The sequence below is a fragment of the Quercus robur genome, chromosome 12, assembly GCF_932294415.1.
Source record: "Quercus robur chromosome 12, dhQueRobu3.1, whole genome shotgun sequence".
Lineage (NCBI taxonomy): Eukaryota > Viridiplantae > Streptophyta > Magnoliopsida > Fagales > Fagaceae > Quercus > Quercus robur.
The window spans coordinates 42,903,838-42,921,278 of NC_065545.1; the positions used below are offsets into that span (position 1 = coordinate 42,903,838).

At 37.0% G+C, this 17,441-nt stretch overlaps 1 pseudogene; it reads left to right on the forward strand.

The window, feature by feature from the left end:
• Window positions 1–530: 530 nt before the first annotated feature.
• LOC126708543 (cell division control protein 48 homolog C-like) lies at window positions 531–13,880 on the forward strand (annotated as a pseudogene).
• Window positions 13,881–17,441: the final 3,561 nt, after the last annotated feature.

A 17,441-nucleotide genomic window follows, 5' to 3' on the forward strand; every position in this document is an offset into this window, starting at 1 on the left:
CCATGAAATATCAGTTAGTGGTTGAATTGCATCAACTCAGACAAGAACCAGGGCAATCCATCAATGACTACTATGATCAGCTTCGCTTCATTTGGGACCAAATTGACCTTTCTGATCCAACTTGGGCATGCTCAAAGGATGCTCAACAATATGCTTCCATCAGAGATGAATTTTGCCTCTATGAATTCCTGATGTCCCTTCACAAGGACTTTGAGCCCATTCGAGGCCAGCTGCTAAATCGCAGTCCTGCTCCCTCTCTTGATACTGCTGTGAATGAGTTGGTTAGAGAAGAAGCTCGTCTTGCAACCCTTCAAGCTCAGAATAAGCTCAATGTTTTGGCTATTACACCTTCTGCTCCACCCATAGAGCAACCTCAACAATCAGGTGATTCCTCTGGCTCTAGCAATCGTCGCAAGCAGACCAACAAAAAGTTCTGCAACTATTGCAAACGTCCTAACCACACCATTGAGACTTGTTATCGTCGCAACAAATCTACTGCTGCCGTTGCTAATACTTAGCCTACTCCGCCGATGGCTTCCATTTCAGCTGAGTCCCAGTCTTCTGGATCCACTATCAACCTCTCTCCCACTGAACTACAGGAGATCATAGCTCAAGCTGTTCGTATGGTTGGTAATGCATCTCTTTTCACTGCTCTCTCAGTTCTGCCCGGTAAGTCTCAAACTTGGCTCTTTGACTCTGCCTGTTGCAATCACATGACACCTTACTCCTCCTTATTCTCCAAACTTGACCCTACACCACACCCTCTAAATATTCATATAGCTGATGGTTCCACCATGCATGGGAATAGTCTAGGTTTTGTTTCAACCTCCAACCTCTCTGTTCCTGGAGTCTTCCATGTACCTGACCTATCCTATAATTTGTGCTCTGTGGGACAATTAGCTGAACTAGGTTATCGCCTTATTTTTGACTATTCTGGGTGTATTGTGCAGGATTCGAGGACAGGACAAGAGCTTGGGACCGGCCCTAGAGTTGGGCGTATGTTTCCCGTGGACAATCTTCATCTTCCACCTATTGCTCCTGTTTCTGTTGCTACTGCAGCTGCTACAGTTTCTTGCTTACCATCTCTTGCACTTTGGCATTCTCGTCTTGGTCATGCATCATCTTCTCGGGTACAACAGTTAGCTTCTAGGGGTCTATTGGGTTCTGTGTCCAAAGACAATTTTGATTGTACTTCATGTTAGTTAGGAAAACAACCAGTTTTGTCTTTTAATAACAGTGAATCCATTTCCAATAGTATTTTTGAGTTAATTCATTCTGATGTTTGGGGACCTTTTACTATTGCTAGTATTGGTGGATCTCGATATTTTGTTGTCTTTAATGATGATTATTCTCGTTATAGTTGTATATTTCCTATGAAATCTCGTTCTGAAATTTTACCAATATACAGCAACTTTGCAAAAATGGTTGAAACCCAATTCTCCAAACGTATCAAAACTTTTCGTTTTGATAATGCTCTTGAATATACTCAATATGCATTTCAAGCTTTGTTACATTCCTATGGCACTGTGCATCATCTAACTTGTCCAGGTACCTCTCAGCAAAATGGTCGAGCCAAAAGAAAACTTCGACATATTCTTGACACTGTTCGTACTCTTCTTCTTTCTGCCAAAGTTCCTGCCCCATTTTGGGGTGAAGCTGCTCTTAATGCTGTTCATGCGATTAATCGCATTCTAAGTGCTGTCATCCATAATCAGACTCCATATGAGCGTCTCTTTGGGTCACCTCCTGATTATCATCACCTTCGATCCTTTGGATCTGCTTGTTTCATTCTTCTTCAGCCTCATGAACACAACAAACTTGAGCCTCGATCTAGACTTTGTTGTTTCCTTGGTTATGGCGAAACTCAAAAAGGGTACAGGTGTTATGATCCTGTCTCTCATCGTCTTCGTGTTTCTCGTAATGTTGTCTTTTGGGAACATCGATTGTTTGTTGAACTCTCTCACTTTCGTTCTTCCCTAACTACCTCCTCTGTTTTAGAAATTTTTCCAGATGAGTCTCTTGTTCCTTCTACAAATACTTTTGATCCTCCTTTAGACCCTTCTCCAGATATTTTTGATACTACTCCTAGATAGGTTGAAGATGAACAGGTTGATGACGAGCTACCCCACCTAGAGCCTAGGTCCCCTGCTCCTGCTCCGCCTGAAGATCCTCCACAAGACATTCCACATCACCACTCAACCCGGGTAAGATCCATTCCTACACATTTACTTGACTATCATTGTTACACTGCCCTTGCTACACTTCATGAGCCTCAAACCTATCGTGAGGCCTCCACTGACCCTTTATGGCAGATTGTAATGAAAGAGGAACTTGATGCATTAACCAAAAACCATACCTGGGATCTGGTCACTCTCCCTCCTGGACAGTCTGTGGTTGGTTGTAAGTGGATCTATAAGATCAAGACTCGCTCTGATGGGTCCATTGAGCGCTACAAGGCTCGTCTTGTTGCAAAAGATTTTACACAGGAGTATGGGATTGATTATGAAGAGACCTTTACTCCAGTTGCTCGTATCTCATCTGTTCGTGCCCTCTTAGCTATTGCTGCTGCTAGTAAATGGGATCTTTTTCAGATGGATGTGAAAAATGCTTTCCTTAATGGGGATTTGAGTGAAGCAGTCTATATGCAACCTCCTCCTGGTCTCTCTGTTGACTCAAACAAGGTTTGTCATCTTCGACGTGCACTTTATGGTCTTAAACAAGCTCCACGAGCTTGGTTTGCCAAGTTTAGCTCCACTATCTTTCGCTTGGGTTACACTGCCAGTCCGTATGATTCTGGCTTATTTCTTCGTCGTACTGATAAAGGCACCATTTTGCTTCTATATGTGGATGATATGATCATAACTGGTGATGACCTCAGTGGCATTCAAGAACTCAAGGATTTTCTTAGTCAGCAATTTGAGATGAAAGATCTTGGACATCTCAATTATTTCTTAGGTCTTGAAATTACTCATTCCACAGATGGTCTTTATATTACTCAAGCCAAGTATGCTTCTGACCTTTTATCTCGAGCTGGACTCATTGACAGCAAGACTGTTGACACTCCGGTTGAACTTAATGCGCATTTGACACCCTCGGGGGGGAAACCATTGTCTAATCCTTTTCTTTACAGACGATTAGTTGGCAGCCTAGTTTATCTCACAGTTACTCGTCCAGACATCTCCTATGCTGTTCATCAGGTGAGCCAGTATCTGTCTGCTCCACAATCTACTCACTATGCTGCTGTTCTGCGCATTCTTCGATACCTGAAGGGCACTCTCTTCCATGGCCTTTTCTACTCAGCTCAGTCTCCTCTTGTACTTCGTGCATTTTCTAATGCTGATTGGGCAGGGGATCCCACTGATCGTAGGTCCACTACAGGTTATTGCTTTCTCCTTGGTTCTTCTATAATTTCTTGGCGAAGTAAGAAACAAACCTTTGTGGCCCACTCCAGTACTGAAGTAGAATATCGTGCCCCTGCTGATACCACATCTAAGCTCCTTTGGCTACGATGGCTTCTTAAGGATTTAGGTGTGTCCACATCCTCTGCTACTCCCCTTTATTGTGACAACCAGAGTGCCATTCATATTGCTCACAATGATGTCTTTCATGAACGGACTAAACACATCGAGATTGATTGTCATTTTATCCGTTATCATCTTGTCCATGGTGCTCTCAAGCTCTTTTCCGTCTCCTCCAAAGATCAACTTGCAGATATCTTCACCAAGTCACTTCCTAAGGGACGCACTCGTGATTTGGTTGACAACCTCAAGCTGGTCTCACATCCACCTTGAGTTTGAGGGGGGCTGTTAATGTATATTATATTATATTATGGGCTTTAGGCCCAATTACCTTTCTTGTATAGCACACTTGTACTTGTACTACACTTTACTTGTACCGCACACTAACGCCTCCTATATAAGGCTCTGATGTATATTCTCTCATTATGAAATACAATACAATCTTCCAGTATTTCTAACAATGATAATGAGTTTCACATGTCAGAAGATGATGATGTTGATACTAGCAAGGCTGAGAATAAGATTGAACAAATGGGTAGTGATAATGCTAATGGGGAGAGAGTGAAAGTGGAAGTGGATGCTCAAGCTCAAGTTCAAGCTCAAGCTCATTCTCAAGCTCAAGCTCAACCTCAGAAGAATGGTAATGGTCATGGTAATGGGGAGAGGGGAATAATGGGGCCGAGGTTTAAGGATTTTGGAGGGATAGATAGTGTAATTGAAGAGTTAAAAATGGAGGTGATTGTGCCATTGTACCATAGAGAGTTACCGAGGTGCCTTGGAGTCCAACCCATATCCGGGATTTTGTTGCACGGGCCACCCGGTTGTGGCAAGACCAAATTGGCTCATGCCATTGCCAACGAGACCGGGTTTCCATTTCATATGATTAGCTCTACTGGGATCATCTCTGCTGTCTCTGGTATGCATTTCCTTTTTATCATTATTATTATTTCTTTTTTAAAAAAAAAAAAAAAAAACACTCTAGCCTGGTAATTAAATCTTATGGGCAATCACTCCACCACTAGTTGTCGAGTAATTGAGGGGCATTCACCCCTAATGGGATAAATAGTTTATGCTCATTCCCAAGATCAATTATTATCATTTTATAAGATAAGAGTTCAATAATTGTTAAATTTCCTAAAGGGATATATAGGGTCCATTTGGATTGAACTTATTGTTACTGAAATTGAAAACTGAAAACTGAAAATACTGTAGCAAAATAATTTTTAAATGTGTGAATAGTATTGTGAGACCCATGAACAGTGCATAAACAGAACATGAACAATGCGTGAACAGTGCATAAACAATATTTTTTGTCCCCGACATGATTTTACTATTCACGCACGGGGAAAAAAAAAACTTGAAAATGCAACGCACTTTCAGCTCAATCCAAACGCTCTCATAAGGTCATGGATTTGAAAGCTATGATCTCGGGGCCACCTTGAAGGGATTCCTTCTTGTACTTACTCGGTATGTGTATGAAGTAACATCTACTAAATATTCAAGTGCTTGAAAAACTTTGGAACACCCTAAGAGTGTACACCTTTGATTAATAGGGTGGTAAGGAATTTGTGAGTAAGGGGACTTAAAGCCTGCTTTGGATTCTACCAGTATCGTTCATCAATTTAATTTTTAGGGAAGTGATTCTTGTTAGATGCAGATTTTTCAATTTAAAGACATGAATAGGTTCATTATCTCGGGCCTCGGCATTCAAAAATGATTAATTTTTCCTAGTTTTTGGCATAATTTCTCATTTTTATCCCCCTCTTCTTGCATTGGGCTTAATTGTTTGAGAAGCAGCTACTTTTTTTTTTCCTAAAAATTAGAAGTCCTATAGTTGTTTCTCATTTGATGGATATTTCAGGTGCAGCAGAGGAAAATATTCATCAGCTTTTCTCTAGAGCATACAACATTGCACCGTCAATTTTATTTATTGATGAAATTGATGCAATTGGTTCTAAAAGAGAAAATCTAAGAGATATGGAGCGACGAATTGTGACACAGTCGATAACTTGCATGGATGTACTTCAGAGACTATACCAGGCACATGCTAAGTCAAACTCAGAAAGTTCTAATACGAAACCTGGCTATGTGCTTGTAATTGGAGCTACCAATAGGCCTGATGCCCTTGACCCTGCACTAAGGATGCTTGGACGATTTGACCGTGAGATTGCTATAGGTGTTCCAGATGAAACTGGAAGGCTTGAGATTCTTTCTGTACTTACACGCAATCTTAAATTGGAGGGTTCTTTCAATATTCTCAATCTAGCAAGGTCTACGCCTGGTTTTGTTGGGGCTGATTTGGCTGCCCTGGCTAACAAGGCTGGTAACCTTGCCATGAAGAGAATTATTGATGAAAGAAAGTCTGAGCTATCTAAATATTCTTCTATAAATGAGGAGCATTCTGAAGAGTGATGGAGGCAACCATGGTTGCCTAAAGAGATGGAAAAGCTTGCCATCACAATGGCTGATTTCGAGGTGCTTTTGTCTTTCTATTTCCTTATCGTTTTGTATCTAATATGCTCTCATTTATTCACTTGCTTACATTTCTAGGTAAGTGAATTTTGAGCTATCTAAATATTCTTCTATAAATGAGGAGCATTCTGAAGAGTGATGGAGGCAACCATGGTTGCCTAAAGAGATGGAAAAGCTTGCCATCACAATGGCTGATTTCGAGGTGCTTTTGTCTTTCTATTTCCTTATCGTTTTGTATCTAATATGCTCTCATTTATTCACTTGCTTACATTTCTAGGTAAGTGAATTTTGGTCAGGTGAATACAAATTTTATATTTTTTTATATATTCTATTTTCAGTATGTTGATGTAGGCCATGTGGCTTGAATTGCCAAAGCCCAATTTGGTCTTCTAAATCAAATACAAGTAGTATTAGGAAACCGAATACAACTAGGAATATAATTCCTAGTAATAGCTGACCTATAATATATATATATATATATATATTAGGTTTGGGTTGAAAAAAAAATACATAGAGAGAATTAGAGTAATTCCTAACCCTAGCAGCAACCACATAAGAAGAAGAATAGTGTTTTCTTGTCTTGTGGGTGAGAGAGAGCTAGGGTGTATTGGGAATTGGGTTTCTTGAGAGTATTCTTTTGCACTATTGTATCTCCCTAATTTTTATAGTGAAATTTCTCCGTCGTCTCCATGGAGGTAGGCAGTTTGCCGAACCACGTAAATTCTTGTATTCTTTGTGTGTACTTGTTATTTGATTTCTGCTTATTTACTGTTATTGATTTGAGTCCTGGGGTGCTATCTGCACAACAAGTGGTAGCAGAGTAAGGTTAGGATTCAATCCTTTGAATACAGTAAAGATGTCAAGCACAAAGTATGATGTAGAGAAGTTTTGTGGTAAGGGAAATTTTTCACTTTGGCAAAGGCGGATGAAGGATCTCCTAATTCAACAAGGAGTTCATAAGGCCTTGCTTGGGAAGGAGAAGAAACTGGAAACGATGAAGGATGTAGAATGGGTAGAGATAGATGAGAAAGCAGCTAGCGCTATTCGTCTTAATGTAGGTGATGAGGTCATTCACAACATCCTAGAAGCAAAGACCGCAAAGGAGGTTTGGGAAAAACTAGAAGGTCTTTATATGAGAAAGAATTTGACGAACAAGTTGTACGTGAAGAAGCAACTGTATAGTTTGCATATGAAGGAGGGTTCTGATCTGTTGGAGCATCTCAACATGTTTAACATTTTGAACATCCAACTGTCAAGTTTTGGGGTGAATTATGAGGACGAAGATAAAGCGTTACTCTTATTAACGTCGCTTCCTATTTCTTTTGATCATCTAGTGACTACGTTGATGTACGGGAAATAGACTATAATACTCGAGGAGGTGACTAGTGCTCTCTTGTCACATATAAAGATGAAGCAAGATGGTAATGGTTCTCAGGCTGATGGACTTATTGTAAAGTTTGAGTCAAGCAATAGAGGTAGAAGCGAGTCAAGAGGACGGAACTCCAACAGGAACATATCACAGTCTAAATCACGTGCAAAGAAAGACGTAGAGTGCTTTTATTGTCACAAGAAATGGCACTATAAGAATCAGTGTAAAGAGTTGAAAGAGCATTTAAAGGAGAAGAAGAATGGAAAGAAGCCCCTAGAATCAGCTAGTGTTGCTGAAGAAATATCAGATGACAGTGAAGTTGGTGCAGATTTACTTTCAGTCTCATCAAGTAACAATGTTTTATTGGAATCTTGGGTTTTAGATTCAGCATACTCATATCATATGACTCCAAAGAAAGATTGGTTTGACACGTATAAGCCTTACCACAGTTATGGTCCAAATGGGTAATGATGCTACATGCCCAGTTATTGGGATTGGTACCATGAAGATCAAGATGTTTGATGGAGTTGTGAGAGTTCTTAGTAATGTCAGACATGTTCCAGATCTTAGAAAGAATTTAATTTCTTTAGGAGTGTTGGATGATTTGGGTTATTCATACTCATCAAAGGGTGGAATCATGAAGATTACCAAAGGTGCTTTGATGGTGATGAAGGGACAGAAAATAAGCACGCTTTACAGATTGATTGGGAACACAGTTGTAGGCAGAGTTGCAGTCACCACTCCGGTGGAGTCCAGCACTAACGACACAAAATTATGACATATGCGACTTGGCCATATTGGTGAACGTGGTATGTTAGAGTTGCACAAGAGAAATTTATTGAAAAGGGTGAAGACATGCAAGCTAGACTTCTACAAGTATTGTGTGTATGGGAAGCAACATAGAGTCAATTTTAAGATAGGCTCTCATACAAGTAAGGGTGTTCTTGACTACATTCATTCAGATGTTTGGGGTTCAGTATCAGTTTCTTCTCATAGCGGTGCTCAGTATTTCGTCAGTTTCATTGATGACTACTCTAGAAAGGTATGGATTTATTTTATGAAGCATAAGTCTGATGTGTTTGGCATATTTAAAAGGTGGAAAGCACAGGTTGAGAATCAGAGTGGCAGGAAAATAAAATATCTTAGAACAGATAATGGACTAGAGTATAGAGATAAAGAATTCATAAGATTTTGTGAATTAGAAGGCATTACTCGTCACTTCACAGTTAAAGGAACTCCACAACAGAATGGGGTTGCAGAGAGAATGAACAGAACCTTAGCAGAAAGAGCCAGATGCATGAGATTGAATGTAGGGTTGCCTAAGGTGTTCTGGGCAGAGACAGTTAACACAGCAAACTTCATTATTAATAGATCTCCATCTTTAGCCATTGATTTCAAGATTCCAAAAGAGGTTTGGTCAGGTAAACCAGTTGATTATTCGAGTCTAAAAATCTTTGGTTGTCCAGCTTATGTGCATGTGCAGAGTGGAGAGCGTTCTAAATTGGATTCGAAGTCAAGAAAATGTGTATTTCTTGGTTTTGAAAAAGGTGTTAAAGGCTACAGGCTTTGGGATCCAATCTCAAAGAAAACAGTGACCAGCAGAGATGTCATATTTGATGAAGCCTTTATGTTGAAACAGAATGAAGCAAAGACATGTGATGATAGTCCACAGGAGAAATTAACTGTTGAGGTGGAGCTTGACGAGAATAGTTCACCTAATGATAAGGGTGATGTTGAGATTGATCCACAGCAGCAACAAGAAGAGTCTTATTCAATTGCTAAAGGTAGAGAGAAGTGGGTTCACAAAGCACCACAGAGATATGGCTTTGAAGACATGGTTAGCTTTGCTCTCATAACTAGTAGTGGAGATCCATTGTCTTACAGGGATGTAGAAGAGATGGGGTCACTACAGAAGAATAAGACTTGGGAATCTTCTAGTATGTTGACAAAGTCAGTTCCAACAAATAAGTTCAAGAGCTACTTGGACTTGGTTGATGTTTGCAGCTTGTAAGCCCTTATGGGCTAAGGTAGAGGCGATGGAGGAGTTTGCTCGTGTAGCTTGATCAATTCAAGCCAAGGTGGAGATTTGTTGATGTGGGCCGTGTGGTTTGAATTGCCAAAGCCGAATTTGGTCTTCTAAATCAAATACAAGTAGTATTAGGAAACCGAATACAACTAGGAATATAATTCCGAGTAATAGCCAACCTATAATATATATATATATATATATATTAGGTTTGGGTTGAAAAAAAAAAATACATAGAGAGAATTAGAGTAATTCCTAAAACCCTAACAGCAGCTGTATAAGAAGAAGAATAGTGTTTTCTTGTCTTGTGAGTGAGAGAGAGCTAGGGTGTATTGGGAATTGGGTTTCTTGAGAGTGTTTTTTTGCACTATTGTATCTCCCTAATTTTTATAGTGAAATTTCTCCATCGTCTCCGTGGAGGTAGGCAGTTTGCCGAACCACGTAAATTCTTGTGTTTTTTGTGTGTGCTTGTTATTTGATTTCCGCTTATTTACTGCTATTGATTTGAGTCCTGGGGTGCTATCTGCACAACACAGTACTTACCCATTATGAATCAATCCTGTCTCATCACTCTAATTTAAGTGTGAAAGTTGAAAATGTGGAGATAACACTGTAGATATTTAGTTTTTTTTTTTATTTTTTTTATTTTTAGTGTTTTTAGCCACTGTCATACTGTATGTCTACCTTTTGGTGATCAAGACTGACAATTTTGATTGTATTGAAGGCTTTTGCATTTTAGAAAATGTCAATACAATTCTGCTAGTTTGTTCTTGTTTAGTGATTTTCTTAAATGATGATGCAAATTGCTATTATGTGGTGTTCTGCAGGAAGCAGTTAAAATGGTTCAACCATCATCAAGAAGAGAAGGATTCTCTACCATTCCTAATGTAAAATGGGAAGATATCGGTGGGCTTGATTTCTTAAGAAAGGAGTTTGAGCGTTACATAGTTAGACGTATTAAACATCCAGAGGATTATGAGGTATTAACAATAATTGTTTTCTCATTTATTATGCTGCGTGTGTGTATGTGTGTCTCACTTTGCAAGACTTCATTGGAAGTTTAAACAGAAAGCGTACGAGGGCTCTTCAAAGGAAGAACCTATATCTGTAAATGATATATATGTACATACATATATGCATAGAGGGATGGATGGATGGAACGGTTGAGAAGTTTGAAAATATATGTTTCACTGACATGAAGGTAAATTTATCTTCTAGTTTGCTTCAACCAGTATTTCCCACTAAATTATGTTAGCTGAATTTCCTTGGGAAATTGTTGAGGTCTAGAGAATCAACTAGTCAAGAGATTAAAGCTAGGCAAGCAGCCCTGCTCCATTGCAGGAATCATGCCACTGGATATGCCTGGAGATTATCAAAATAGTATCTCCATAGTGATATTGAAGTTTTACTTTTGATATTTGGGTTAGGAATCGTAGAAGTATGTTAGAACAGGTGTTTCTTATTAGAAGAATTACCGGCAGGTCAATTCAGGCTGTTCATGATAAGGACTGTGTAGGATTCATTAAAATTTCCCATTTCCAGGTTAGCTTCACATTCGAGGGATGTCGTTCTATGAACGTCAATAGAGCTACAAATTTTATTTAGATAACGATGCCAACTAAGCTATCTTGTCTCTCATGTCAAGGTTCAAGGTTCCTTGGGCAAGGACATTCTATGTCTGAAGATGGCATAGTCAATGATGCGACTGAAATCATGTTATAGGTAAGAAGAATGCTGTACACAGAGAGACTGCTAATTTAGTCTTTCACCCCCACTACACACGCACAGATCAAAATGCATATTGTAGTGGATTACTTTAGAAAGGCGAGGAATAATGGTGATATTTGCTGTCTATTCATCCTGTGCAATTAGTTTGCCAATCTGGAATTCCATTTTGACATAGTTTCTCCGGCAGGTTTACACTTCTTGATATGCTTGAGTTTCACTTGTAGCAAAGGAATCTTTATTTTTTCTGATTCTTGTGTTCTATTTCTTCTGATGGTACCTTAATTAAATTTGGAGCCCTGCACTTCATTTATTAGAAACTTCTTTGAGTTCTTCTTGAAGGCGTAGAAGCCTAGAAGCTACATTCTAAATTGCTGATCCCGCATCATGAAATTATCTGCATCTTCAGGGGCTTGGATTGGACTTAGATACAGGATTTTTGCTCTATGGGCCTCCAGGTTGTGGTGAAACACTGATTGCCAAGGCTGTGGCTAATGAGGCAGGAGCCAATTTCATTCACATCAAGGTTAGTCTCTGATTTTCCCTTTCCATTCTGTCCGTGTATCTGCAATGTTTGATATATTTTCATAATGGTGTTTAGTACATTGGTATCGTGAGAATCAAGTTGCACTCTGTTAGAAAAATAAATGTACTCGTAATTGTATTTTTGTTTGATTTTGATTTCAAATACTTACTTGGATGGTCATGGTTTTTGCTGATGGTTAGGACCCTGAACTTTTGAATAAATATGTTGGAGAAAGTGAGCTGGCAGTTCGGACATTATTCCGTCGTGCAAGGACGTGTTCACCATGCATACTTTTCTTTGATGAGGTTTGTGGTTCTCTTTGCTTGATAAATGTCTATTATTGTTCTTGTGCTGTTGTGGTTATTTTAAATGTTATATTGTTATCAAGTTTGGGCTGGCCTGGATGGAATGACTGGAATGTTGGCTACTATTGACGGAGTTTTTTTTTCTTCTAGAATATGACTTCTTTTGATCTTTAACAATTCTTATGACTTACTGAGTAAATTCAATTATAAATTGGTAAATAAGGTTTTCTGGGCGGAGGAATGCGTTTTTCCCATTTTCAAGAACACATTAAATGCAAACTATCTTACCTTTTCCCTTTGCCAATATACTTTTTCTTTAGACTATCTTGTGCTTGTAATATGAGGTAGATTTTTCGTAATGAAGTCATTTACTTATCCACCCCCTCCCCCCCACCCCAAAAAAAAAAAAAAGGTTTTAGACTAGTCCAGTGTCTAATTGACTCTCTTGTCTAATGGAATTCAAGAGTTAATGTGGATTGACTCTCGAACTAGTTTTTTGAACTGGTACTGTCTTCTTCAGCAATCAAGGCATTAAGATTCTCTCCTAGGAAAGCTTGAAATTTCAGTTTTACAACTGTTTTTTTGAAGCAGATAGTTAACAGTTATAAGAACCAACTTATGTTGTCACCACGAGATATCATCATACAAAAGTTTCAGAATAGTAAAAGACAACAAAGCAGAAACCAACAGAATTCTAAATTCCTCAGTTTAATAGAATGGCAAGTATGATGCATCTTCTTAATAAATTAAGTTGACCTTATAGGGTCTCTTTAGGCACTTGTTTAATATTAATACATGATATATGTTTGAAGCAAAAGCAAGTCAATTAGTGTATCATATTAGAGATGTATGCGGAATTGCCATTTAGTAATTGTTCATTTCTCCTTGTCATTTCACTAGGTTTTCTTTCATGATCATATAGATGAAATCTAATGGATTTGATGGGTAGGAGTTATGTTGTGGTCATTAATTTTTCTCTGCTTTTTTGAGATGGTTTTATCCCCCATGATTTGTAGGTGGACGCTTTGACAACAAATCGTGGTACAGAAGGGGGATGGATTGTTGAACGGCTACTGAACCAGGTCAAATAATCTCCAGAGGGAGCCTGAATAAAACCATGCTTCCCTACTTATTATGTTTTTTTGTTTACCAATTTATATTCCATTATTGATGAAATATTCCCATTGCCTGCAATTGCAGTTACTTATAGAATTAGACGGTGCAGAGCAGCGGCGGGGAGTTTTTGTCATTGGTGCAACAAACAGGTAAAACTCAACATTTTTTATTTTTACTTCAATTTGTTCTAATGACTATAACCTTATTGATACCTTCCTGTTGGCATCTCATTTGGCAGACCTGAGATGATGGACCGAGCCATCTTACGGCCTGGTAGGTTTGGTAAACTTCTTTACGTTCCTTTGCCCAGTCCGGATGAGCGTGGAAAGATCTTAAAAGCTCTTGCAAGGAAGAAGCCTATAGATGCCAGTGTGGATTTGAGTTCTATTGGGCGAATGGAGGCCTGTGAAAATTTTAGTGGAGCTGATCTTGGAGCACTGGTTTGTCTATACTGGAATACATGTGTGTGTGTGTGTAGGGGTTTCAGATGAATGAATTGTCTAAATTTCTACTATTGACAGATGAATGAAGCTGCAATGGTTGCTCTTGAAGACAGACTGAAATTAACTGAGAGCACTTTAGATGCAGCTTCTTTGACAATCAAATCAACACATTTTGAGAGAGCAGTAGGTCAAATCTCGCGTTCTGTGTTAGACAAGGTATGATTCATTCTGTTTTTTTTTTCTTATTTTGTCTAGTGCAAGGATACCTGAGACTTGATTATAAACCAATTGATTTTTTTAAAAGCCTAACATCTCTTCTATTTGGCGAACAGCAAAAACAATACTACCAAATGTTGTCTGAGAACTTAAAGGCAGCATGAGAAGAAGAATCATTAACTAACTTTCTAATGTACCATGGCTGTGGATTCGATACTCAATCCAATATTGACGATCGATGGCATTGTTGAAATGTTATGAAAAAAATAAAAGACACTTTTGATGTCAAAAGTGAAAAACTATTTTGGTCATTTGCTTTGTAGCAAGTAAACCTGCATTCCCCTTACTGGGCGAAGAAACTTTGAGATTACAATGTTTTTGGGATATTTCATTTTTAACTTTATTTAATTTCTTATGCAATAGTCAATTCCCCTTATTGGGGAAGAAACTTTGAGATTACAATGTTTTTGGGTTATTTTATTTTTTACTTTATTTAATTTCTTATGCATTAGTCAAAAGATAAAACAAAGACACACAGTTAATTACATCTCTTAAATTAAAAAAGAATGGAGATCAAAATTAAACTGGAGAGTTTTAGATGATGTACATTAATTATAAAAAGAGCTAAGGCAAAACTTAGGAAGCTGGGGGGGGGGGGATAAATAAAAATCCAAATCATTGTTTCCTAGGATTTCTTTCAATCGTTTGTATAATCTAAAAGCTGAAAAAAAAAAAAGCTTGTAAAAAAATCATATTTTTCAAACAAGGCGGTGCTATTTGTAAGGTCTAATCTTGTAACCATTTTTTATTAATTGAAAATCGTTTATGTATTTTTGAATGTTTTTGGTCTAGTTGAAAAATAATTTTATAGTGTATATAAAAAAAAATTTCCCCAAAGCAACATCACAACTAACCTCTCCCTCCAACATTACTGTACTCTTCCATCCAAATTGGACATTAGTATAACTTTTAGGTATGTATACATTTAAAATAAAATCTTAAATATATATGCTTAAAATAAAATCTTAAGGATGTATACTTACAAAAATAAGGGGAAATCGGAAATTACATTTTGTCCACCTGTAGTTTGCTCAAAAAACAATTTGCCTACATATGATTTAAAAATTAGCACTTTATTAGCTCTTTTTGTCTCCAGTTATCCACTTTTAAAAATAGGGGTAAATCTGTATTTTTACTACCATTTTACGTTTCTCTCCTCTCAAAACATAAAAAACTAAAAAAATCAAGAGAAAAGAAAATCTAAAAGCTAGGTTTTGTAAAAATTATGTTTGAATTTTTTTTTCTTTCTTTCTTTTTACTCACTAAATTAGTTGATTAATACTTTTGGGGAGGGGGTGGTAGAGGAACTCTTATTTTTTAGGTACAATCTTAAGATAAAGTATAAAATATTCAAATGTATAAAAAAAAAATTAAAACAAATTAGTAGGCTACTGATAGACAAATCAAAATGGTGACAATGATTTTGGCCTATGAGAGTTTTTCTTGATTTTTTGATTTTTTTTATTTTGCTCAAAGGAAAGATATTATTTGTAGGGCTTTTGGGCCCAAAAGTTCATTATCTACCTGTATATTGGGCCTGTGGCCTAAGCCAATGACAAGGATCTATTTGAGGAGAAGGAGTCTTCATCAGAAGGGATTGTGTTGATGGATAAAGAGGTTAGTTTTGGTCATAATGGCTCATAAGAGTGGGTCGAGGATGAATGCGTCCTCGGCTAGACAGAGCTGAGGTCCTAAGAGATGGTCTGTCAATAAGGGTAACGATCCTGAAAATTCAATTGGAGCGGATAAGCATTGTAGAGACATTAGATTGGGAGGAGTCCTAAAATATCTAAGGAGAAAGCTACTGTCACTGCATTAAATGCACTGCAATTAACTCTCTGGCTGCATTAATATGGAGGTGATGCTTAAACAGTGGATTTCAGCCTTACAGCTACTATATAAGGACTTATGGGGAGTGCTGATGGGACAAGTATCCACATCGTCTGTCTGGTATGCACGTGGAAGGTGGAGATGAAAAGAAAAGACAATATAAAAGAAGGAATGGGCAGTGAGACAGGGGGGTTGGAAAAATTAAGAAAGAAACACTGTAGCAATCTAGAACCAGACTTGTAACATTACTTAAGAACATTATATAAGAACTAGTGTCCTCGAACTTTGCCGATGACCTTTTTTCTTTAGTTTACATTTGTGTATTTTTTATTTTTTTGTCATCAAACCTACCTAACTTGTTGTTTGGTTAACTAAAACCCAATTTTCTAACCCATTCTCTACAAATTCATTGTTTTGAACTTTTTGGGCCTAAGTCCATTCATACCTTGAGCTGGGATATCAAATCTGGTCCTTACATTATTCACAAAAAAAAAAAAAAAAAAAAAAAAAAAAAAAAAAAAACCGTACACATGCAACAGAGATAGCAAACAGACCAGTAGGGAGAGCAAACTGAAAACCAACTGCAGGAAAAGTGGAAACAAGACAACAGGACAGTACACAAGAAGCAAAAGTCCATTTCGCCAAGACAACAAGTGGGCTGAGTATTAAAACATAATGCAAATCCAATCACCACTCCTAGCTAGCTAGAAGCAGCCAGCTCTCTTGAATTAATCTTGCCTATACATAGCTATCTCGAAATTTGCTAGCTAGACACTCGTCGTAACAAACATGAAAGTAATGTATTAGTCCAACTTACATCACGTACTCTTCTCCTATTGAAAATAGAAAAACCATATCAGATATAATTAGCATACATATAAACATCAAACAATAAATAAGAAAAATTTGAAAAAAAAAAAAATCAAACTATACATACTGTGATACTGATACCATTGTTATGCGAATGTGTGAAACCATTTCGATTAGCTGATCAAACCTTGCCAACATCCGAAGGGTACTTATGCATGTGCAATTATATATTGGAAAAATAAAATAAAATATTAAAAAATATATATACTTGTGTTATATATAAACCAATGACAATGTCAGAATTTAAATTTAGGAGAGCAAAAATTATTAGTATATGTATATGTTTATACACCCATAAACATATGTAGATACACATATTGTGAACACACAACACATACGTAGTATACATATCAGTGCTTAAAACCAATATGGACAATAAATGCCACTTTGAGAATACAAAAAGGTATTTTTAATATTTAAAAAAAAAAACCCATAAAAATAAAGGATCATTGTACACTCATGTTTATTTGTTCAGGTTAATTACATAGATATATATATATATATATAAGCAGTATTGTAATGTTTTCATAGTCAAAATTAATTTCACTTATAATTTTTATAAAATTATTTTTTAATGATTAAATAAATCTCAAATATAATTTATATAATTTGTTGTTAAATTCTTGAAATGATAAAATTATAACAATTTTAAAGCATTTAGTAAACTTTTGTGTATTTAAAAACTTTAGAGTTTAACTAGAAAAAAAATATTGGAATATAGAAGCTCTTCATTCTTTTGAAAGGTAAAGTATTTTTTTATCTAATGTTTTCAATTTAATTTTAAACTTTTGATTCTCTATTTTTATTTTTCTTTATTTATTTTTACTTTTTACCTTAAAAATGATAAAATAAGAAATATTTTCTTTCTATTTTTTTTCCAATAAAACTTGACATATAAAAAGAGATACAAGAAATATATATATATATGTATGTATGTATGTATAGACACCCAAAAATTGTCGTCA